The sequence below is a fragment of the Mauremys mutica genome, chromosome 11, assembly GCF_020497125.1.
Source record: "Mauremys mutica isolate MM-2020 ecotype Southern chromosome 11, ASM2049712v1, whole genome shotgun sequence".
Classification (NCBI taxonomy): domain Eukaryota; kingdom Metazoa; phylum Chordata; order Testudines; family Geoemydidae; genus Mauremys; species Mauremys mutica.
This window is the reverse complement of record NC_059082.1, coordinates 83,302,050-83,326,274: the sequence shown is the minus strand read 5'-3', so window position 1 is coordinate 83,326,274 and position 24,225 is coordinate 83,302,050. Positions and strand designations below refer to the sequence as shown.

Here is a 24,225-nt window from a genome sequence, read left to right as displayed (position 1 = left end):
AAACCTACCCTGGCTGTGACACCGAAAGAACCTTTGCATTTTCTGCTTGTGTAAAGCCCTGTGGGTTTTGTAAGAAATCTGTTCAACTCCCAGCCCTGACAGTCAGTGCCTGGGAGCCGAGCCCCTCTGTGTAATATTCTTGCTGCCAGACCATGCTGGCTGACTCTCCCCCTTTAATTGTCTTAAAGCTGCTAGCAATCTCTTTAAAGCTTCCCCAAGCAGCTTAAGTGTGATATCACTAACGGGAGCAGCCCAGGCTGTGTCAGGGGCAAGTGAGATGGGCATTATTATTATTATCATTGGTGCTTCAAATGTAGGCCCCACGTTGGCATTTCGGCAGTCCACCCACTCAGCCCCCGTGGAGAGCTATGAGCTGATAGGCAGGCAACCAGGCGAGTAAGGCCTTACGCTTCTGCAAGCGATGGCACCTACCTGGGGTAAGAGCTGATGGGACGTCCCGAGGGGGCCCGGGCATGCTGGAGTCGGGAGAAAGCTTTGCCGCTGGTCATGCCAAACAAGATTTGTCATACAAACAAATCCCAGTAGGTGGGAACTCTCTCTTCTTCCTGCCTGCTCCTCTCCCGAGAGCGGCTTACTAGTGGAGCCTAGTTTTCATAGAGCGGAGCAAGGTGTGGCTGCTGCATCAGGATGGAGCGGTGCATTGTGGGTTATGTAGTCTCCGCAGGCCGCACTTGTGTGCTAAAGAATTCCTCTGCTTGTGTCCTCGTGCTCTGGCCACCCCTGGCTGCTGCTGCTAACGTTGTTGTCGCCCGTTCAGTAGCCACTCTGACGTGTAGGTGACTTTGAACTACATCCTGGGGGAGGGAGGGCACCACACGCGAGTAGTCATGATTGCCACGGAAAGCAGAGCGCAGAGTTATCCGTCTGCGTGGGCGCTTGCTGGGTGAGTGTGTATCTTGTAAGCTGGAGACAGCATTTCTTAACTGCTCTGGTTAAAGTCATTTCATCCACCAAACTGAATAATTCATGAAGGCTTATAAATATACAAATTTTCATCCAGCCCTCCCCTTCCCTGTGGGACCCAGATAGCTGATAAATATGGCACTTACATCCTGCTAGACGGCACTTCCCCGGCAGAACCTGTAGTAGCGAAGGGAAGTGACGGATGCTCCCCTTGCAGGGAGATGAAAGCAAATGCTGCTGCTGGATCGCTGGTGGAGATGGGAGGGAAACAGGCAATGCTGCCTGTGCCCAGGGTGCTTTTTTCCTGTGCTTTGTGTGGCCTGGTTCTTTGCTGTTACTTTTCTTTTACCTGCACCATTCCCCTTGCAACAGTGATTTCTCTTCTGGAACCTAAACGCTTCTGCTGGGCCACGCGTGAGACAGCAGGCGAGACCTTCTCTTGGGAATCGGACCTGTCCTTGCAGTCCTCCAGCTGGAAATGGGTTTCTTTTGGCAGGGTGTCTCGACAGGTCTCAGGACTAGGAATGGCAGGGGCTATGTAGCTTTCCACCTCCTGCGATGCTGGCTCCGATCTGGACCAGGGTGAGAGGGGCAGAAAGTTACTCCCCTTCTGATGGCTGTTCGGCCCCATGTGAAATGAGTTACTGGGTCTCAGTCCAGGTGTGGCAGGTGTCCACTTGACAGGAACCACCCATGCAGTTGGCACTGATTATTGGTGGGCTCTGGGCAGCAAGAAGCAGTTCATGCCATTAGCAGGAGTCCTTTCGGGGGAGAGTAAAGCCACCTTGGGCCGATCCAAGGCCAGTGAGAGTCTCTCTGCTGGCAGGGGGCAGTGTGTAGAGGAGGGAGCCTGCCACAGTCCCAGCTGTGCTTTGCCCGGTCCGTGCATGGAGGCGCTCCTTCCGTTTAAAACAAAACTCTGCAGAGGACAAGCCCCTAGATTCCCCCAGAGCCTTTGAGTATCTCAGGGATGCAAATGGAAAGTTCCCACGCTGTGAGAGGAGCTCAGTGCACGTACCCAACCAGGTGGCACCAGCATGGAAGACCATCCTTGTGCCAGTTCATAAAAGCCCCTTCCTCTTAGCTGGGGGCACTTCTACATCCTCAAACCTCCTAGCAGCAGCACCTCCTCCAGGCCAGTCCTGCAGGGGGGATAGGCCTTGCACTGCAGCTCCCTTCCAAACTGAGACAGATTCCAGAACGCAGGTCCCTCCACTGTGAACTCCCTGTCCCTGGCTTGCTCACGATTCGATCCATGGACTGCATTTTGCCTGCTGTGATGCACCACAAGGAGAGAGGGGGAGTGTTGCTAGCCAGAGCCCAAGTCATCCAGGGCTCTCTAGTCCAGCCCACCCCTTGTATTGCAGGTGGAGTACCAGTCTCTGTCTACACAGCAGTCGGGAGGGGTGGTTGCAGCACGTGTAGGCAGAGCCGCTAGCTTTGCTCAAGCTGGCTTGGTGTACCTATAGCAATGAAGCTGTAGCAGTGTGGGTGACTGCATCAGGTAGTGGCCTGAGCACATACCCAGGGACAGGTCCAGGGTGGGCTTGTATTCAGGTGTCCCGTGCCAGCATCTATGCTGCTGTGGCTTCACTGCTAGTTTTAGCAAGCTGGCTAGGTCGGAGCTAGCTTGGGTCTGTGCACACGTCTTGCAATCACACCCTCGCAGTGCTGTGCAGACGTGCCCTCGGTGCTCACAGACAGTCCTGGGTGCTGATTGGAGAGCAATGCCCTGTTTGGCCGACGAGGTGCTCCCAAGGGACCCCGGCAGCCCTCAGCCAGGTGGCCACCCCCAGCGTTCATCTCATCAGATCCCCTCCTGTGGGCAAGCAGGCACAGCTGGCGTTTCCATGGCAATGCCCAGCTGTGTGTTGCAGTGAGGCTCCGCCCCCTCACTGATTCTTTCTCTTCCTGTATTTTTTTAAATGCGCCCAAATCCTCCTCTGGTGAAAACTCAGCCCTCCAGTTTCTCAGTCAGGGAGTGACCTGTATTTTTGAAGAGACCATGCTGGTCACCTGGTAGATATCCATGCCCCTGCCTATGCATTTAATCAGGTCTGCAGGCCACTTCTGCAAACAGCCAATTCGTGGCTTGCTGAGCCTATGTGCAGCTGGTACTTACCCAGCCTGAGACATGTGGCTTCCCACCAGACCTCAGGAGTTCTGAAGACTGGAGGTAAATTATATGCCGGTTCATGTTTTCCATAAACCACTTGTGTGCTCAGCGAGGGGTCTTTGCAGTGGAGCAATCCTTGTATTGCAGCCCCAAGGTAACTGGAGACACACACACATGCTTTCTCTTCAGTCTGTTGATCTCAGTGGTAAGACCCGCCCCCACCAGTAGCATCTTTCTGATGGAAGAATTGGGGTGTCCAGTTCTCTTGTGCAAATGTCAGGAGATAGTGACAGTCTTGGCACCGAGGCTTGTGGATGGATCTTGGCTTGTCTAGCTCCCTGCAGGATGCCTCTCTGGCCAGCGTCAGGGGTAAGCCTTTGCTCGTCTTCTGATGACTCATGTCAACAGGTTGCTGAGGATTCACTCTCCCGGGTTGACTTCCTGTTCAGTGTTGAACTGAGCCCTTTGGCCAGCCTGGAGCACAGGTGCATTTATTGTTTGTGTGGGGATAGCACCAAGGAGCCCCAGGCGTGGGCCAGGCCCCCGATGTGCTAGGGGCCGTACAACCCCAGAACCAAGAGACAGCCCCCGCCACAGGGAGAAGAGTGGTGGGAGGGAGCCTGTCACTGGGTGTCCCCATCACTCCCCAGCGTGCCGCGCTGCCTGGCCTGTTTGTTGGTCTTTTAGTCACAAACACGGAGCAGGTTGTTATCCTGTCACCACGTGGGTGTTTGTTCTTCTATGGCAGAGTGCACTGCAGGCTTAGAGCAGTCCTCAGCCCCGGCTCCCCCTCAGAGCTCGCCACATTCCTCCCACTTACTGAGCCACTTCCTCGTTACCCCAGAAACTGCCAACCCAGGGTCAGGAATCCCCAACAGAGACGGAGTTTGGCTTCAGTTAAGCCTGTGCTCCTCCTAGTGCTGCAGTGTGACGAAGTGGGAATGTTCTTAATGTTTTCTCTGAATACTGGGTGGGTGCCTCAGTTTCCCCTATGCAGTTCTTAGGTATCTAGGTAGGGGATCAGAGTGTATAATTGTTGCAGAGCCCAAGAAGCCCCCTGTGATACTGTCTGCACAGAGAATGGCCGGCACTCTGTCTCCTGGCAACGAATGGCCAACTGAAGGTGTCGGGGAACAAAGAGATCAGGTGACCTCCCGCCCGGGGAAACGGACAAAGCCCAGAGGAGGAGGGGCTGGAGAGTTTCAGTTTGGGGCTGGATGGGGACAAGGAGTGAGGGCAGACGGGGGGGTCTGGCTCACTGCCTCCCAACATGGACCTGGCTGAGGGGTCCTGTTCTCGGTACCTACAAGCTCTGTGTTAGCCCGTGTTCCTGTCATCTGAATAAACCTCTGTGTTACTGGCTGGCTGAGAGTCACGTCTGACTGCGAAGTGGGGGTGCAAGACCCTCTGGCTTCCCAGGACCCCGCCAGGGTGGACTCGCTGTGGGAAGTGCATGGAGGGGCAGAGGATGCTGAATGCTCCAGGGTCAGACCCAGGAAGGTGGAAGCCGTGTGAGCTTCTTGCCCTGAAGACAGTCTGCTCACAGAGAGGAGACTTCACCAGAGTCCTGACTGGCTTCATAGGGAGCAGTTCCAGAGCATCACCCAGGGACTCTGTGACATGCAGCGACCGCAGCGCTACCGACCCAGAACCCCATTGCTCGGGTTAGTCAACGTGAAGCTGGCCAAAGCCCTGGAGACCATGGCCGTAGGGACCAGTCCTGCACTGGTCCCTGGGAGACGGGGTGAGATCACCTGATAGGGCCATGTGGCTTGCAACATGTGACCGTTACCCGAGCACCTTGCGGTTATCCGCCCAATGCCTCAGTAAGTAATCCGCTGGGAGGGTCTCTAACTGGAAGGGAGGGATGCAGGGCGGGAGCTGTGATGGGGAAAGCAGCCTGGGGACATGTGTGTGAGATCAGCATCACCACATGTCCCCTCTGGACTGGCCCCCTCTCAGTAAAGTGGTCCAGGGCCGGCTCAGTGTCCCGCATCCTCAGGGACTCGAAGGTCGTTTGCACAGAACTTAAACGAGCGAGAGAGGGTGGGGGTGGCGTTGTGCCACGAGAGGAAACGTAAATAGTGTAGTAGGTGCGAGCTAATGTTATTCCAAAGGAGGCTGCCAAGCGTGAGCTGCCTGCGCTGCGAACATGCGTCCTCGCTCTGTTTCCACTGGGTCCCAGCCCAAGGAAAACCAGCCCTGTCCCTTCCCCTCGCTGCCCACCCCAACCCTTCGCAATCTTCAGGGCTAATTTCCCATGTGCAGAGAGCCCCTCTTCTGTTTTTTACAGGGAAGATTTGATAACTTAGCTTTGTTATCTGGATAATGTCGTCTTTGTAAGGAGTCTAATAAATCAGATTTTAAAAAATCCCTTTGTGAATTAACATGGGTTGCCATGGTGACCCGGGGCCCGGTTTAGTGTGCAGAGTGAAATACTTTAGTTCAGTGACGCGTCTGGGGCACGGCGAACGGCTGGTGAGTGCAGGGCGTAATTCCCTGGTGTCCAGAATGAATGAGATTGGCTGAAAGGTATGCGGACGGAAACCCGAGAACTTGGCAGCAAGTTGATTTTTCTCCCCTCTATATCAACTTAACGGATAATTGCAGTGACTTGGCAGTTTTACATAAACACTTGTCACTTCTGCTCCCTGTCTTTGCACCTCAGCATCAGGGGAAATGAGAGAGGATTTATGCTGCCCTGGCTAAGGGCTGTGTGTGTGACAGGGATGTCAGCCACCCAGGAAGTGCCAGCTTGGGTTATTTTGCATGTCAGATGATGTGTAGCTAGGGTGTTGCTGCTGTTGTCTCTTTGCACCCCCTCTGTATCCAGTTCCCAGAAGTCCTCGGCTCTTCGTTATTTTGAGGAACACGAGATTCTACCTGGCTCTGCCCAAACAAGGAAAAGGGAAGAAGGGGTCAATGGAAAACTCCACTTATTGGTGCCTGACTTCCCAGAACGGCCTGGCCAGTTGGTCCTGCCGGCTGGTTGCCTGATTTGAAAACCCAACGCCACTTCTGATGGTCACAGGTTTTTGGCTGGCGCCCAGCACATCCTGACTGCTTCAGGAGGAAGGAGTCTCCGCAGGGAGCACCGATATTCGAAGGGGTTGTACACCTCTGCCCCGATATAATGCTGTCCTCAGGAGCCAAAAAATCTTACCGCGTTATAGGTGAAACTGCGTTGTATCGAACTTGCTTTGATATATATGGAGAGATACCAATCTCCTAGAACTGGAAGGGACCCTGAAAGGTCATGGAGTCCAGCCCCCTGCCTTCACTAGCAGGACCCATTTTTGCCCCGACCCCTAAGTGGCCCCCTCAAGGATTGAACTCACAACCCTGGGTGTAGCAGGCCAGTGCTATCCCTGCCCCCTGCTGGAGTGCGCAGCCCTGTCCCCCTGGAGTGCTGCTTTACCGTGTTATACCGAGTCGCGTTATATCGGAGTAGAGGTGTACTTGATTTCTGGCGGCCCAGAGCTGCTGTTTCATGAACCAACGGGCTCCAGGGCCTGTGCTTTGTGTAACGAGCCAAGGGCAGGTCAAGCCAGCGGCTCTTTCCAAGACACTTTCGTGTGTGTGTTGTTCTTGTGAGGAAGTCTGTGCTCCTGACTTCTGAGAGCAGCCATGCTGTGGTGTGCGTGTCTGCCCTACGTGAACTGTGCAGGGCCTCAGGACTTCAGTGCGTGCTGGGGGTGGCTGGCACCTGGAGCGTGTGTTTGCTGTGTTTATGCTGCGTGGTTCCCCCAGCTGACTGCATTGGCTGCTCCAGGGGGCTTATTGCGAGTGAGTTAACGCTGCATCTCTGGTTTGCATCCTCCAAGCAGACGGACTGATGCTCAGTGCTGGCTTGGGCCCTGGCCCTGAGGGCCGGGGAAGAGGCGGTGGGGCCGCTGAGTGAACCTTCAGTGCACAGGCATCTGCTCTGCGGCCGCAGGGCTTTGGGGTGGGGATGGACAGGGGGTTTCCACAACGGGCTCTTGCCTTACAGCCAAAAAATCCGCCTGACGGGCTGTGGGGATGATGCTATAATTGGGAGGAAGGAGGGTCTTGGAGCAGGGCCCCCAAACACTCTGTACAGGCTTCCAGGATCAGGAGAAAACGGGCTCCTAGCATGTCCTGCTCCAATGGGAATGACTTTTAGTCCCCACTCCTGCGGGCCAGGTTCAAACCTCTCTGAGGCCTGGAGGGGAAAGACCCCATGTCCCATTCCCCACCCCCTGAGCCAGCCAGTCCCTGCCCTGAAGCCAGATCTGAGCCAGTGCCCCATAGCCATTGGCCGGTGGCAAGCACTTGTACGTGACAAGGAAAGATAGACCAACTCTGTCCTGGTCTCTGCAGCTTGGGCTTCTGCAGTCGAGGTTAATGGGAAATTGGCCTTAAAAGGAGCTTGGAGCCAGGATTCCTGGGTTCTTTTGTGGCTCTGTGTCTGACTTGTGTGACCTTGGACCAGGTTCTTGCCATAGCGTTCTCAGAGCAGGCCCCTTCCTCCACGTAGAACGTTCAGAGAAAGAGCCTTCCTCCAAGGAAGATGCTGTTTTGAAATATGTCGTGTTCTGTCGCTCTGGTGAGAGCTCCTCTCCTTTGTGGCTGGCAGTTAATTCTAGGTTTCTTGCCTGCATTTGATCACGTTAATAATCTCCTCTGATAACAGTATTTAATAAAACCAGGCTAATGTGGCGTAGTTAGGAAATGTCAGATGTCTTACAGTTCAATTTTCATGCAGTAGAAGGCAGGGCACCAGCAAATCCAGCCGTGGCGTGGTACACTCAGAGCGTGCTGGGGTGAGAGGGTGCAGGAAAACCACTAGGGACCGTCCATGGGTATCATTCCTTCAGGTAAACTTTCCGGGGCGGGGGCCATTTTTCTTACTTGCCCTGTAAAGCTGCTACACTCTGCAGGTGTTGGAAACGTAACCAACGTTAATGCGATAAAGCGCCTCTTTTAACTGCCGTGGGCTCCCACCAATAGGAGACCTTAAAGCACGTGCAGCAGATCTAATCTAAAAGGACATTAATGAGGCTCCTCAACCCACCCTAGAGAGAGAAAACCAACCCCCTCCTGTCTGTCACAGGGATTCCAGACTTCTCTCCAGCACAGTACGGCTGACCGGGAAGGCGCAGCACCAACGCGCAGGCCCAAGGTGGGCTCCCGCTACCATAGTGCCAAGGCTAGTGACTGACTGCAGGGTTGGCAGTAAAAAACACCTGACCCATGAGAGGAACTAAGCGATGCATTAATGTTCTCGGCAACAAGCTGCTGGGGAGCCATCACAGAACAGGGAGGGACCAGCCTATCTCTAGGGACCTGATTCAAAATTTACAGAGGGGTCTTTCCAGGGGGATCAATGTCTATTTGAAAACCCTGCATCCACTCCTGGGCACTTCCGTGCTAGAAAGCCGTCAGGTCAACAAGCCGCAGGGAATTTGGAGAAGAGCGACAGAAGTGAGGAACCAGCTGGTGGGATTGACTCCTGTGGAGAGATTCGCAGAGACTCACACGGGTCCTTTTGGCTTTATAATCTGTGATAGTTTAGTTTAGTGTGTCTCTAGCCTGGCCAGTTAACAGCTGGTGGGTTACAAAGATGCCGCCCCTCCCCTGGCAGGTGCTGTGCGATGACTGCAAACAGCAAACAACACTGAAAACAGGTAGAGATGCAGACCGGGGCTTCTCGATGTGATTGGCTGTCTGCTTCTTAGCGGCTAAGGGCTGGCAGGGATGAAGGGTGTAAACACGAAGGGGGGAGGGGAGGGAAGGGATGGAACTGAACAGAGTGAAATTTAGGAAATGTCCCCAGCAGTGCGATCTCTGAGGACAGGTGTGGCCGTGTGCTGGCTGGAGCAGTCCGGCCCTGCCAGTGGACCGGCTCAGTAGATAACCCAGCCACTCATTTCCATCTCTCCCGCCTGCGAGTGCGGCGGGCTGGCTGCGTCCGGGCTGCATGCTGTTCGTCAGAAGGATGCTGCTCAGCTCGCTGCCGTACTTAATGATGTGTCAACGTTTCCCTTATAAACCTCTTTGTGGGGTTTATAACCTGACTGTGAAGTCTTGTTCCAAGATGGAGCTTGGCAGGCTGGGAACACTCCCGCGTGCCAAGTTCCATTCTGGCCGGGAATTATTACTCAGCCTGGGGTGACATGTATTTATTTTACGGTTTTTGCTTCTCTATTTGGCCGTTCTGAAGTTGTAAACACAAAGCCTCTGCTCCCCTCCAGTAGCTTTCCCCGCCGCAGCCCCAGCCAGTGCTGGGAGTCAGAACGTGGGCAAGGGCTGGCTAGTCTTTCCCGATCCATCAGCACGAGCGCTTAGCCGTGAGGCTGGTGCGGGTGAGAGCGCTCGAGTGCCAGCCCTCGACACGGAAGCCCGTTAGTTATCCCCAGAACCAAAAGGGTCTGAGCAAAACTGACCTTTGGGGATCCCAATCCCAGCCACCTGCTAGCTCTGTAACAAGCTGAACTAAAGAACTGGATCGTGCAAACTCTAGGTTCAAATGTTGCAGCTGGGCCCCATCTCTCCACCACACGGGTGCAGCAGGGGCTGCTTCCCGTACTGCCCCTGCCAGGGCTTCTCCGTTAGGAGCAGCACATTCAGGCTCCCTGGGCCTTCAGAGCTTGGCCTCTTTGCTGAGATTGCCAATGCGGGGTCCAGCTAGCTAGGAACTTGCATGACTCCCATCACACGACCGGAGCATCTCCTGGTGGCGTCTGTGATGGCCACCGAGAAGAGGATTGAGACTTCCCAGCTTGTTGCACATAGGTCAGTCAAAGTGCTGCCTCTGGTCTGTCACTGCTGGGGCTGGACCAGCAGCTGGCAGGTGATGGGCTCTGCTTGGCGTTACTGACTATCTGAACCAACACTGTCCATGTGCATTTTAAACATGAAATACACCAAGTTTCAATTAGCTTTCTCAAAGCACGTTTCCTAATATCTTTGCTGCTGAGTGCAAAGCTGGCGGTGCCCGGTCTGCAGCAGCTGTCCTTGTGCTCGGTAAAAGCTCCTGTCCCACCCTGTGTTTGGACGCTGAGTCCAGTGTTATTCCTGTTGGCTCGGGAAACCTGGGTTGTCTCCAAGTCCCTCTTAGCAGCCCTAGGTGATCTTTAAATGGCATTTGGAAGCCGGCGGGAGGGAGCACAGATTGCTATGAGAGGCCAGAGTGCTTCCCGGTAACACTGCCCCAGTGCTGGGTATGTGCCTGGGTATGTGCCCTTCTGGCCCAGAGGAGACCCTGCCACTAATCAAGCCTAGGTGTGTTAGCACGGGGACTGTGCGTTCCGTGATCAGTCCAATCCTGCCAGGATCGGCGCGATGGTCTGGGGCTGATCTTCGGTAATTGGGGAGGTTTAGAAATGTCTGTGCTGATGCAGGCCTGGTAGGTGAGCAGCAGGTGTTTGGAAAGCTGCTCAGGCAAACATTTAATAAGCCAGAGTGACTTTGGGGAATAAAATTAGCCTGAATTGATATTGACCCAGAGCAACTCCAGTTTCTACCCTAAAGACGCCTCATGTGTACTGCTCATTTTGAAAGGCTCCTGGAGTCCCTTCAGCAGGAGAGATTGTTGCCCCTGCCAGAGGGGTGAACGTAGAGGGACTCTGCCATGTTAAGAATCCTGTACCTAGAGACAAGTTTCCGTTGTTGGTGTCCCAGGACCAGGGTGGAACGAAGAGGGAATTTCAGTGGAGGCGCTGCTCTGAATGTGCAATCACTGTTTCTGGCTCAGGTTTTATTGCAGGGGTTCGGGATGAACCCAGTTCAACACCAATTTGCCCAGAGTCTCTAGTGCTGCTTTAGGAGAAGGAGGAGGATTTTTAATAGTTGGATTGTGGTAGCATCTCCAGGCCTCAGTCTGAGGCTGGGCTCCTCAGCGCTAGGTGCTGTACACATGCACAACAGAAGGAGCTAACAAGCCAGAGGTATGATGAGAGGAGGCAGGTGGCTACAACAAGCAGAGTAGGGAGAACAATGGAACTGTCAGGTGGTTTTGCTGAGCGGTGGTCACCGTGGCCTAGCTGCTGTTGAGTGTTCTGTAAGCAGGGCAGCGGGGGGAGTTTTAAGATACAATGCAGGAACATTGTCTACACTAGGGCTTGCACCAATGCAGCTGGACAGGTGGGAACTTTTTGCTCCAGTTCCCACCCAGGTACAGGCATGAGTAATGTCTGCTTGGCTAAGGGGTTGAGCCTAAATATGCTCAGTGACACCTTGTCAGATCCCAACTGGGAGTGCCTCCCTGGGCTTCTGAACCCTGGCTGGGAACGAACTCCCCAAGCTGTTGGCCGGCTCAGCGGGGTCTCCTCCTCAGGACCCAGGACAGGTGCAGCAGGGTCTTGGGCTCATCTCCAGGGGCTCCGTACGCCCCTTTGCACCTATTGGGTTGCTAAATCCACCTGAGAGGACGAATGCAGCTGCTTTCTCTTTGGTTCTCGCTTCTCCTGGGAACGGGGACTGGTCAGTTTAATTTTCTCCTTGTGGCCAGCTTCTCTTCCTGCTTCCTTTGCATCAGCACAAGGCTCTTTTACTTGGGACTCACGTTTAACCCTTCCCTTTCCAGCTACAGGCGAAGCTTTAAACAGAAAACCTGCTTTGATTAACATTTTCAACCCTCTGGGCTGTGTAAAACCCTTCCTCTTCGTTCTCACCAAACCTAGCCCTGACAATCTCCCTTTAAAGAGACTTCAACTTGGGCCTCCGAATTTAGATGTGGAAAAACAGACAGAGCCCAGTAGAAATGCCTCCACCGCAATTTTCTTTAAAACGCCCCCAGCCAACTGCTGGGTTTGCAGCCCCAGCGCTGCGTCCGGCAGAACCTGGACATGAAAGTTGTCCCGGGCCAAGGTGCACAAGGGAATGGCTGGCACACTCTGCTGGGCTGAGCTGAGCTGAGCCCATGGGAATTCTCTCAGTCCAGCTTGTGTGTTTCCTGCAAATGACTGAGCTGTCCGTGTCCTTTACGTCAATGAACTATCAATCCTTGAGCTTAAATGTCTTCCAGACGAAAGCCCCGGGTGGAGCAGCCAGTGGAAATGCCCATGGGGACTTTGGCCCTCAGTCCTGGGCTCCTCGCCATCACCCCATCGTTTAAATCCATATTCACGCCTGCCTCGGGTGCCGTCTTGCCGCACTCTGCAAATGGTTTAAACGTGGCCTGTCCCTTTCCGGGGCTCAGCTGGGTCGCTCCATGCTGAGCCAGGGGCTGTTAAGCATTAGCCATGCTGCCAAAGACAGGGGTGAAGTGAGCACTTCTCCCCCATCCTCTGCTGAAAGTCCCCCTTCCTTGGCAGGTGTGGGGAGAGCACCCCCTCCGTGCCCATAGAGATCTGGGGGCACAGTAGGCAGTGTGGGGGCAGGGGAAGAGGTTCAGTGACTCAGGTGTGAATGCCAGGGCTGCTGGAGGCTTCCCTGGGGTGGGGGTTCTGCATGGATCTGAAGTGTTAACCCCCAGGGCCCCCCATCCTCTTCCCTCTCACCTATGTGTCTTTCCCTTTAAGCACCGGAGAACCGGCCGGGAAGCTCGGCTTGCCGCCCTCTGGGACACACGGCGCAGGGGTTGCTCTGGCAGATCAAGGCCTTGGTACCCGGAGAAGACGGCTTAGTCTCCATAGACACGTGAACGGAGAGTGATGCCTGCAGCCATTTGAACACACTCATGGACGTGCAGCGTGTGCAAATTTTTCCTTGAGGCATCAGCTGGAGCGGGGGTGGGGGGCTGAGATAACAGAGGGCAAGTCCATTAGTATCGAAAGACGTGTGCCTTGGGGAGATGATGGTGTAATGGCTAGAGCCGGGGGCTAGGAACCAGGACTCCTGGGTGCCGTTCCTGGCTCTGCCAATCACTCGCAGGCCAAGTCATGTCACTTCTCTATGTCTGAGCTTCCCCAGCTTGGAAAGAACTCCAGCAATGTGAACCAGACACGCTTTGCATGTTCCAGAGCAGCCCCGGTGGTTTCTTGGATGGCTGAGCAGGGGCCTGGTTTGGATTGTTTCCTGGGAACGGGCCTGTCGTGTGCGGAGCGAAGGGCTCCTGGGGCTGTTCGGTTTGATTGATGTCCCTCCAAAAAGGCAGCAAGAATCGTTTGGTGATTGCTGGCTGCTGTATCTCCAGGCTGCCTGTTCCATGATGCCTTAGTCACCCAGAGGCCTTGCTGTGCTCTGTGCTAGGGTGGGCCCCGGGCCTTTACTCTCTCTGCATCCCTGTGGTGCTCTCTATGGATGTTGAAGCTCTAATCATCATCCCGATTCTGCTTGTGGTTTCTAAAGATCCTGTGGCATTTTTGCAGGAGTAGGAAATAGTAACCTCGGAATGCTGGCCGAACTCAGTCATTTGTTTCCTTAAGGAACTCCCTCCCCCCTGGTTAGTTTCAGTTGAATACAGGATTCCTGACTTCCTGGCATAAGCTGCTGGGTGGTGCTGCTGCTGCGGGTTGCCGACTAGCCACTGCGTTCTTAGCAGTGGATGGAGGGATCCCTGCAGTGACAGTCTGCACAGCTCTTCGGGGTCCCTTTGGCCGCTGTCGATTGTGGGTGTATGCCACCACTGCCCTCTGCTGGACTGAATTAAAACTGCTCAGCTGTGTGTCATAAGGCCTGTACATTTAGCTCCTGATGTGTAGCAACTTAAGGATTGCCAGATGGGGGTCAGACCTGAGGTCCATCAGGCCAGTCTCCTGTCTCCAGCAGTGGCCAGCACCAGATGCTGCAGAAGAAGAAGGTGCCTGGAGTGACCGTCAGCAGAGGGTGCCAGGGAGGAGGAGAGCCTGCTATGCCATAAGGGGATGTGTCAGTGGCAGTCCCCTTAATCTGTTCTCTGTCTGCAGAATTTAGCAGTGGCACCGAGAGAGCAGAGGGGAGAGGACAAAAGCCATTTCCACAACGCCAGGGCAGTATTGCCGAGGGCAGTATTGCCCGTTTCCCTGCAGTCACTCAGGTTTGTCTCTGTAGTGGTCGGAGGTCTCTGCTGCAGGTCGCTATGAAGGCAGCAGGTTCTGGTGTCTCATTCTCAGGCTGGTGGGGGCAGCACACTCAGTTGCTGGGCGTGGGGGCTGGCAGGCAGCAGCTTACATGGCTTGCTTGAGCCCTTTGGTCAACTGGAAGGGGAATAGATGGCCTGGGGAGGCCTGGGCCGGAGCTGTAGGGAGAGGGTGGGAGGCGAGGAGATATCCGCTGCTGAAGGGAGCAGGTGAGTCTGGCCTTTTCAGGGTCTGGAATTCGGGGGGGGGGGGGGGGAATTGTGGAAGCCAAGATTCACTTTAGTCAGCTGGACCCTTGCTATGAATCATGGTGATGCAGGGCTGGAGGGGACCTCAAGGGGTCATGCAGTCCCTGCCACATACTGAGGCAGGATGAAGTCTCGACCCAGAGACCATCCCTAGGAATCTCAGGGTAGTGGGGCGTGTGTGTTGTAAAGCTCTTCCCCCAGTTGCTCGTGTTACTGGATGGGTCAGGGTCAGTCTCTGATTCGGGTCGGCTTCACTTTCCCCTTCCTGCCTGAGCTCATTGTTGCTGCATTGGCGTTCCCAGGGGAAAGGGTCGAATCAAGCCCCTGTCCCCTCCTGTTTTTTTTTTATGGTGGCTTGAACCCTTTGAATCTACCTGGCAGTGCCCTGTGCAGTGAGGAAGGGGCCATCTCTACTCCCCGTCTCCCTGAGCGCTCTGTTCAGCCCATCACCCTGGTCAGTGCTGGCTGCTGTCACTTCTCCGTTCAGAGGTGAGATTGATTTGCCTATTGTTGAAGATTCTTATAAGCCCAGCTCTGCACCCACTTCCCCATGCTAGGAAGCTAAAGGTGCCTTTCACAAGTGTTTTAAAAGCCATTGGGAGAGCAGTAAGAGCTAATTTGCTAATATTTAATGGCCGATCTATATTACGGCTGGACTTGGATCCGGTGTGCAGAAAAGGTTTACAAATCAAAAGCTGCTCTTGCTGTCTGCTTGGGAAGTGTCCCGTGTGTTCTGTCTGCTCACAAAGATACGGTGCTGTTCACTCCAGCAGCGTATGGGAGGGATTCATGTTTCTGGGCAGTAAGTGCTGCAGTCAGCGTCGTTTCCTTCGCAGCCTGCATGCCCTGGATGGATGAGAGGACCCCTGGGACGGGGGGAGGTCAATGGAGTCTGTGAATGCTCTTCTGCATACAGTGTGCTGCAATGTCTGCTTCATGCACACAAGAGAGGGGAAGGATGGTCTTGTGGTTAAAACACCAGCTCAGGAGTCAGGACTCCTAGGTTCTGTCCCCAGATTTTCCATGTGACCTTGGGCAAGTCACTTACAGCCTGATCCTGTGGGGGTTAAATACTAGGAGGTCTGGAGCCAGACTACCTGCAGGATCAGGCTTCAAACTCTTCAGTCTCTATGCCTCAGTTTCCCCAGGGGAATGATGCACTCCTGCCTCCTTCATTCAGTGACATCTGTGAAGTGCTGTGAGATCCTTTGACACAAAATGCTATCTGGGCAAAGCGTTGCTATTGCTTATTGTATCCCAGAAAGGAAGGTCAGTGGTTCACAATGTGGCAACCCTTAGACACCTGTGTTGCACTCAAGTAGCATTCCTCTACCACCCAGGTCCCCTTTTACACTGCAATATCTCCTGGCTGCCCCTCCTCCAGGCTCCGAATCCGCTCTCTGTGGTTTATTCGCTATCTCTTCAAGACAGAGGGAGACGGAATGGCCGGCGAATCCCTTGCCCGATGCGGGAGTGATATGGGTATGGATTTTGCTGTACATCTCTGAATGAAAGGGATCTTTAAAGCAGTAATGAAATGTTAATAGTATTTTCAAACTCGGCTATGAAAGAGAAAATGATCTGTTTAAAGCCAGCCTCCGCATTGACAGAAGCAATCAGGCTGAAAAATTAGAGTCTCCGGTCCCCAGAGCACCAGCCTCTTCGCTTCTGCACTGAAACGCCTCAATAATAAGGTCACGTTCAGCCTGACACCACATGCCTATCGCTAACCTCTCATGAATACCGTGGCATGAAAGCTTTTTGCTGCTGTTCCAGGGGAAGGAATTGGCTAGGGAGTGTGTGCGCATCATTGCCCTCTAGTGGATGGAATGAGAGTCGCTCGACTATGTGTCATATGCCCCATACTGCGAACACCTATGAGAGATTTTCTGTTGCCTCCAGTGGTAGGAGTCTGTGCTTTGGGAGCAGCAGGATTTGGATTCTATCCTTGTTTCCACCAGAAACCCCCTGTGCTGGTTTGGAGCTGCTGCGGGGGCTGGGTGCCAGGCTTTGCAGCAGATAGGGGCAGGAGCCAGGAAGGGAGCTGTCTACACTGGGCCTGCCACTGGGATTCACCTCTAGCGTGAATCCAGAGCTGCTTGTGGAAGTTAGAGTGCCTGGAAAGGTGGTAGTAACCCTGTTGCTTAGCTATCACCTGCCTGCTGTCCCTGTGGTGACTGGCAGCTTATAGTGACCTCAGCTAGACAGGGGAGCATCCTTCCCCTCCCCCCCTCAGTGGTGTGAAATCCAGAGTAGCTCTGTGGAAACCTGTCCATCTGGGGCTTCAGGCCCAGCTTTCTCTTCCTTTCCCAAGGAGCCCATCATCGGGCCCTCAGTGGCCTGTTTCCCTGTGCCCTTGCTCCTTCCTGGCAGTGCTGCGGCTCGAACCCGTCCCCCTAAATCCCTGGCCAGCCCTGCGCCATAGCTACCCTGCTGCTGGCCGAGGGGGGCTGGGTTTAGCCTTTGTTCACTGGCTCAGCCGGAGCAGGGTGCCAGGGAGAGGTGGTGTGCACAGTGCACCAGACCTGGGGTGTGGGACCCACCTGGGTGGCCGGTTCTCAGAGCTGCCTCCGCTGGCTCAGCAAAAAGCCAGAGGGAAATGTTTGCGTAACATTTACAGAGAGACCTCTGCATGCATATTAAAGTCCACGCCCCTCTCCAGCACCCTCTGAAGCCGTTGGGGCTTAGGTCCTGCGGTGTTGGGCCCTGGAGAAAACCCCAAGACGGAGAGAATCTCCCCTGCAGTCCGTCAGTTCTCCCCATGGCCATTAACACACACTCTCCCGTCCCTTCAATCCCCGCCCTTTCCCAGCCAGGTTCCCATTCCCCCACATCCCTTTCCAAAACTTATCGCACTCCAACCAGCTGCCTCATGACCCCATCGCCTGAGCTGATCCATCCCAGCTAAGGGAACGGTGTCTGGGCCATGTGGGTGGAGGTTGCAGAGAGGGGCAGGCGCCCTGGTTGTGCACCTTGTGGCTGGTGTGGGAGCTCCTCGCTCCTGGCAGACGCTTGCTGGATTATTTAAGGCTTCTATTTCCCCCTCTTTTAAGTTGCATTTTAATGTGATGGGTCAGGAGCTGCTGCCACTTGCTGCGGCTGCTCGCTCTGCTGTGCCATGTGCTCCCTGCAGCCGTTGCTCCTGCCTCTCCAGTCCGGGGCCTGCCCTTGCAGCAGGAGCCGTGTGGGGCTCGCACAGAGCTCGCTGAGCGGCCGCATGCCTGCCCAGGTAGAGGGGATGCTGGCCTGAGGACTGGGGGGATTTCAGCAGTGCAGACTGTGGGTGGCACTCTGGGCCAGAGACCCACCCTTACCATTCCTCCCTAACGCCCTTGTGACAGATGCTCTGCAGCTGGAAGCCCCTCCAGGCCTGCCCTCCATCCCCACCCCGCTTTGTGGGGCTCAGGCTACCAGGTTGTTTCTTTGTAGTGTAGATGCTCGGACTGGAGCCTGGGCTCTGGGACCCCGCAAGTGGGGAGGGTCCCAGAGCCGGGGCTCCAGCCCGAGCCCCAAAGTCAACACCACAATGAAACAGCCCCCCAAGCCTGTGCCAGCTGACATGGGCCAGGTACGGGGGTTTACTGGAGCGTAGATGTACCTTGCGGGGCCAGACCAGGTGCCTTGGGTGGAGTTGAAGTGGGATGGTTGCCCTGATGTGTAGTACCTGCGTCCCAGCTGGGATGGTCACTTGATTGTGTGCCCGGCCCCTTAGGCAGGTACGTTCGGATCAGCCAGCAGTGAATTCCACCTGCAAGTGACAAGGGGCTGATGCCGCAGGGGGACGGGCATTGCCCACCATTGCTAAGTTGCAGTTGCCAGTTTGGTGGCCATAGGGGAAGGTGTCCGCGTCCCTCGCTGGCGGGGACATCGCAACAGCAGCAAGGCAGTGGCCAGCTGGAAAAGGCCGAGGCTGGCCCTTCCGCAGGGCTCAGCGCAAAGAGCAAGCAGCTGGTGCTTGCAGGGTGTGGGGCGGGTGCTTTTCCCAGCGCGTTCTCCGTGTCCCTCCTGAGCAAGGTTGGTGCTGGCGTTCCTGGTGCCAGGCCAGGTGATTTGAACAGATATTTCAGGTGGCTGCCGGGCTGGCGTGAGAGCCCTTGTGCGTTGTGGGGCCACGGTGCAGGGAGGCACTGGGGCCGTGTGGCTTGGCGCGTGCTCTCTCCGCATCTCCCCATGCATGCAGGATAGCAGGTACGAGGCCCGTTTCCTCTCCTCTCCTCCCTGTGTCAGGGTGGCCCTCTGGGCCAGGAGGAGCACGGGCCTGGTTCCCTTCCGAGCGTGGGGTGGTACATTCCCTCCTGGAGCCCTCCAGCCCCGAGGAAGGATGGGCTGAGATGGAGCATTGCATGCTGGGCTTTCTCATCTCTGGGCTGTTTGGCTGAGGCCCGTAGGCCTGGTGGTGTTGGCTGCGGGTGCCGGCACAGAATGCTCTAGGCCGTGTGTGTTGGCTGCGTCTGCACCAGTCTCGGCAAGGGGGCAGTCGCAGCCCGTCACCCTGGTTCCTGTCACCGGGCAGCATCCCCGTTCTCCGGGTGGCTGAGTCCGGTCCTCTGCTTTGTGTCCCTGATTGTTTCCTCTTATCGCAGTGTCAGACTAGTCAGTGTTCCCAGGACAGGCACTCGGGTAGGGGAGCAGGTGGGGGGGCGTAGCTGTTAGCTCCCCCAGGCAGCTAGAGGATGTGGGGAGGGAGCGAGGTGAGTTTTGTCTTTGCTTGGTTCCAGTCAGGTTCAGAATCGTCCCTCAGCCTTTGAGCCTGGAGGCAGAGAGAGCTGCCACGGTGGGGCATTCTCCACTCTCAGCGTGCAGGGGAAGGGGAGGGAGCCGAAAGGGAGCCCCTTTCCATGCCCCATTGCATGCAGAGGTCTCTCCCTGCACGGCTCTCTGGAAACTCCTCCAGGATAAGGACCCTGGGCTAGAGTGGAGGCTGCTGGCTCCAGTCTAAAGCATGGGCTGTCTCATCTGGTTTTCTAGTCTGACTCTGGATCTCACTGGCTGCTTTTGGGTCAAGATGTGCTCTATCTCTTCGGTTCGGTTCTGTTCTCTGGAGGTCCTTATCCCGCCCGTATCGCTACCGTGTCTGAGCACCTGCCGGTCGTGCGTTAGTCATGTGACTAACATCTGTCACGTGTGGTTTGTTCTCTCTCATCCTCTGTCCAGGGGGCGAATTCTGCGTGCAGCCGAGTGGTTTGCTTTGGTAGGAGTCTTTTCTGTGTATATGCTGCTCTGTGTATATGCTGCCGAAGGCAGGGCCGAGATGTGCAAGTGGCACTTGGAGTGGGAGGTTAGGGATGGTCCTTTGCTCCGGGGGGAGTTCCTTCCACAGCCTGGGACCAGCCCCTGAGGAAATCTTGCCTCCCACACAGACGTAGCTGCCAACCACAGTCTTCAGCTCTTCTGAGACCCTGACAGGATCTCAGGAGACCCTGGGCCCTGGTTGTGGAGTGCCTTGAAGACCACGCCTGAGGCCCTGCTCTTGATTCAGTTCTTTGGGAAGCCAGTGTGGAGAGCGGAGGGGAGGTGTGACGTGCTTGCAGTAGCCTGTGGTGCTGAGGAGCCGCCCCTGCAGTGTTCTGTGCGGTATTCTCCCTCTGTAATATTGTAATGAATTGGCCAGTGTGTCTGCCTCATCACTGCTGTCTGGAATCAGAACGACTCAGCTGTGTGTCAGAGGCCCTGTACTGCTAAATGCTAGTGAAGATTTGTCTTGAACCTGAGTGGCAGGAGTCCAGCCTTGTGGAGCAGGAGGAACTGTGCTCTGAGCCCCACTGTTGCTACAGGGTGCAATATAGTGACCCCTGTAATGTTCCTAGTTAATCCAGCTTTTGCATTTATCCAGCACTTTTTCTGTCCAAGTGCTTTGGAGACTGATACCTGCTGTGTGTAGGGAGAACGACTGACCCTGCGGGTAGAACAGGGGTCGGCAGCCTTTCAGCAGTGCTGTGCCGAGTCTTCATTTATTCACTCTCATTTAAGGTTTCGCATGCCAGTCATACATTTTAAATGTTTTTAGAAGGTCTCTCTCTATGTCTATAATATAGAACTAAACTATTGTTGTATGTAAAGTAAATAAGGTTTTTAAAATGTTTAAGAAGCTTCATTTAAAATTAAATTAAACTGCAGAGCCCCTCGGACCGGTGGCCAGGACCCGGGCAGTGTGAGTGCCACTGAAAATCGGCCCCCGTGCCCCTGGGGCAGAACATAGTGGCTGCTCTGCAGCTTGCCCAGTGATGCTTCCCAATGTTTCAAGGCATTTCCCATGTGTCTCTGTGAGTCCAGTGACTTCACTAGCCTAACAGGAGTTGATTTCGGCCTCTGTGCCTTTAAGAGAGGCTGCCTTCGCCAGTCCATGGCCGTGTGCAGCTGTGGCCTGGGGCCTGGTCTCCCATTTCAGTAGCAATGGGCATGGAGTGGAGCAGCTGATGAGTTCCAGATGAGGATGTTAGGAGCTTGGCAAGGAGCCGCCTTCCTCCTCCTCCTAAATGATTCAGAAATAGATTTTGGTTTTTTGTACTTCAGCGTTCGAGCTGTTTGACAGAATTAAGCAGCTGCCCTCGCAGCTCCTGCATTGCAGTTGCCTGTTTACAGTGTGTATTCCTCAAAGGCTTCTGCGCGATTCATCAGCAGCTATTCTTAAATCTGTCTCATTTCCAGGGATAGCAAATCCTGGGATCGTTTCAGACACAAATAATGTGGACTAAGCAATTACATCGACAGCTCTACAGCAGGAATTCAGGCAATCTGTCCTACTTTATCTTCCTGCAATTAATACTGAGCTGGAAACCAGTGAGGCTGCCTTACTGGACCCAGTAGTCAGAGCTTCGCTGTTCACACGGATCCCTAATTAGCTCTTAAATGGAAGAAAGATACCCAGAGCTAATTAGGTGCTTATGATCCATCAGGCTCCCTGTGCTTTGAGCCTGTCCCATTGCATTGTTGTTATGTGTCACCGCTGGCTGGGAGTCATTTATTTCTAATGTCCTGGCCCAGCTCCAACTCGGGTAATTACATCCTGTCAAATTTCCCCAGCAGTTTCTAGTAGTTCTGAGATTCCTCTTCACTTCCTGCTCCAAACTGTGACTCTGGTGTTGTTGAGGGTTGTTAAACACCTGCTGTACTCTACCCAAGAGGCTGCTGCATTTCAGAGGTGGGTTTAGCAAGGTGGTGAATGAAAGGGGACAGGATGGAAGCGTACGCAATAACTAATGATATAGAGAAGGCAAATTGGGTGCGCCTGTTTACCCTCTTTTCATTGTACAAGAACAAGGGGACATCGTAAGGAAATTGAAAGGTGACAGATTTAAAACTGATAGTGGGGTCCTGGTCTGGGACCGGGGCTCCTAGGAGCCACAGCAGTGCTTCTGTTTATAATTAGTATTAGTTATTTATATTTTTACACAAAGCGAAATTAACCTGTGGAACTCACTAAGGCAATATGTGTTGGAGGCCAGGACCTCTGGAAAGACTGGCCATTGATATGGATAATGAGAATGCCCACAACTCCATTTGTAGGTTACAAATACCGGAATAGATCCCCTCGTGCTTTAGGGCGTAATTCCACCTCTGCCTGCCTGGGATTGGGAAGGAACTTTTCCCTGGGGGCAGGTTAATCAGCAGCTGCTATTGTGAGGTTCTTGCAACTTCTTCCAAGGCATCTGGTGCCAGCTGCCTTCAGAGACAGGCTAGCGGCTAGCTGGACTGGGGGTCTGGTCCATTATGGCAATTCCTATGAAAACACTTTGGGATCCTTCTGGGCGGAGGGAAGTGTAGACTTGCAGCAATCAGTGCTGAGCCTGTAGCAGCTGTGCCCATGCTCCCAGAGCCAGCCCCGGGCTATAGAGATTCCTGGAAGAGCAGCTTCCGCAGCACACCGGAGGAGAGGCTCCCTGGGCTTAGGCCCAAGGAACACAGAAAGCAGGGAGGGAAGGGGTTTCCCTCGCTGCAGTAAACCCAGCCCCTCACGAGGTGATTGCTAGGTCAATGAAAGACTTCTTCCATCCACCTCGCTGCGTCTACAGCAGGGTTGGGTCACGCTCCCCACATCACACAGGGCAGGATGTTTGTTTCCTACGGCCCTGAGCCACATAGATAGGTCACCCTAGGTTCTAGGTGCAGGCCAGCCTGAGTAACAGTAACCACAGTGTGAGTGGGGAAGGGAAGGTCCCAAGAACTTGCCCCGCGACACTACACTTTAGACAGAGGGGTTTAAAAAGAGAAGGAGCTGGTCAGAAGCCCTCAAAGTCTGAAGTGGCCACAGAGGAGACAACGGTGCCTGGAAGAAGGGACTGTGGGCAGGGCCCTGATCCATGGGGAAGAGAGACCCCTTCCTGCACTGAGGTAGGCTCAGAAGGATTGAGAGCCCCGAGTCCGGGGTGAGGGGCTGAATCTCTCTCAAACCAGGGCCCAGAAAGGAGGCTTCCGTTGGGAACACTAAGTACGTGGGGTGTGTGTGATTACCCATGAGGTGCAGAAGAAGGAGAAACTGAGGGAGCCGAGCGTCTGACAAGGCATCGGGCAATGTCACCCTCTTGCCCCATCAGTCGTGGGGTTACTGCTCCTGCCAGCCCTGAGTCAGTTTGTGGCAGCTCGCTGGAGCCACCCGTTACTGGGGTTTCATCAGACTTCACTGCCTCTTCGAGTTGCCTCAGAATCTTTCTCGTGGGCAGGAGCCCGGGTGCGTTTAATCGGAGAGCTCCAAAACGGGCATCCTTCTGCTCAGGGCTAGACCCAAATGCAAGGCTCTGTGCAGCGGAAGGTCCATTGTCTCTCCGGAGCGCACGTCCCATCTCCCTGCCGCACGCACGGTCTGCGCCTGCCTAGCGCAGCCTTCAGCCCGTGTCCTCAGAGCGTGCGCCCCTGAGAAGATGGCCCAGATGGGCTGGGCGTTGCCGTGCTCTTTGACGGCCCGTGTCCTGCACACATGCGATTCATGTGTGTTGGGCTGGGGGGCAGAGAAAGCCCAGTTCTTAGTCTGGTCTCTCTGCCGGCGGGTGTCCGAGGCCCGTGGGACAGTTAACGTTTTCGTTCTGGTTGCTTTATGGCTGCCTTCAGTTGAGCTCCTGGGGCCAGCCGGCAGCCACGGTTCTGGCTGGCTGTGATGCCCAGCGCATGGGGGTGCTCTCCCTCTGCCCTGGGACCAAGGAATTCACAGCTTCCCTGATGGGCTCATTTGGGCTCCAAACTGCCGGTGACTGAGGTCTAGGCCAGGCAGCCAGGACAGTGGGGCTGTTTGCTGACTATGTAGCATGGTCTGCTTGGATTTGAGGGGCTGAGGCTCATCCAGGGACCGCAGGGGAGGATGCTGCAGGGATGCGTGTGGTGTCTGTTAGTGCTGCTGCGGGCCAGGACCTGCAGGAGAGGCGCTGACCCCGGTGCAGTACTGAGCCTGGCTGTCTTTCCCTGGGGTTTGTTTTAAATCTTGCAAGATGGAGCTCAGGCCAGAGATGCTAATGCTGACCCTGGCTAGTCCTCACTCTTCCTGGTTATGCTGGGCCCAGGGATCTCCTTCGTCCCTGGTGGGGACAGATTTATCCACCTGTCCCTCTGCCTGCACCTTGCGATATCCCAGCCTGCCTGGTCTCTGACCCAGTCTCCCCCCAGGCGGCCCAGGCTGCGTCACCGGCAGCCCACGCAGCGGCCGTGCAAGGTGCCCCGCTGACGTACTGCTGCCGCGCTGGTTGGCGTGGTTGGGATTGATGTACCTTGGTCGTTGCCGGCTGGATAATGATGGATCGTTTGTGCTCGTTGTAGGCCAGCGGGCTGACACAATGCGGCGCGGAACAAGGGCTCGATCACAGGATCAGCAATGCAGAACTTGCCCGTTGCCATGGAGTTGGCAGTTAGTTTGGACACTACATTGTAACGTTGATCCGTCCTCTCAGCAGACCCCATTCGCGCAAGGCAGGTGAAGAACTGATCCCCACCCCTGTGTAGTTAGATGCCCGAAACGGGAAATATTTGATTTTTCCTTCCCCCCCCC

At 54.9% G+C, this 24,225-nt stretch overlaps 1 protein-coding gene across 3 annotated transcripts in view; it reads left to right on the top strand.

Moving 5' to 3' along the window:
• CASKIN1 (CASK interacting protein 1) overlaps positions 1–24,225 on the top strand; it is a 154,588-nt gene that overhangs the window by 5,652 nt on the left and 124,711 nt on the right. The window lies entirely within an intron of this gene.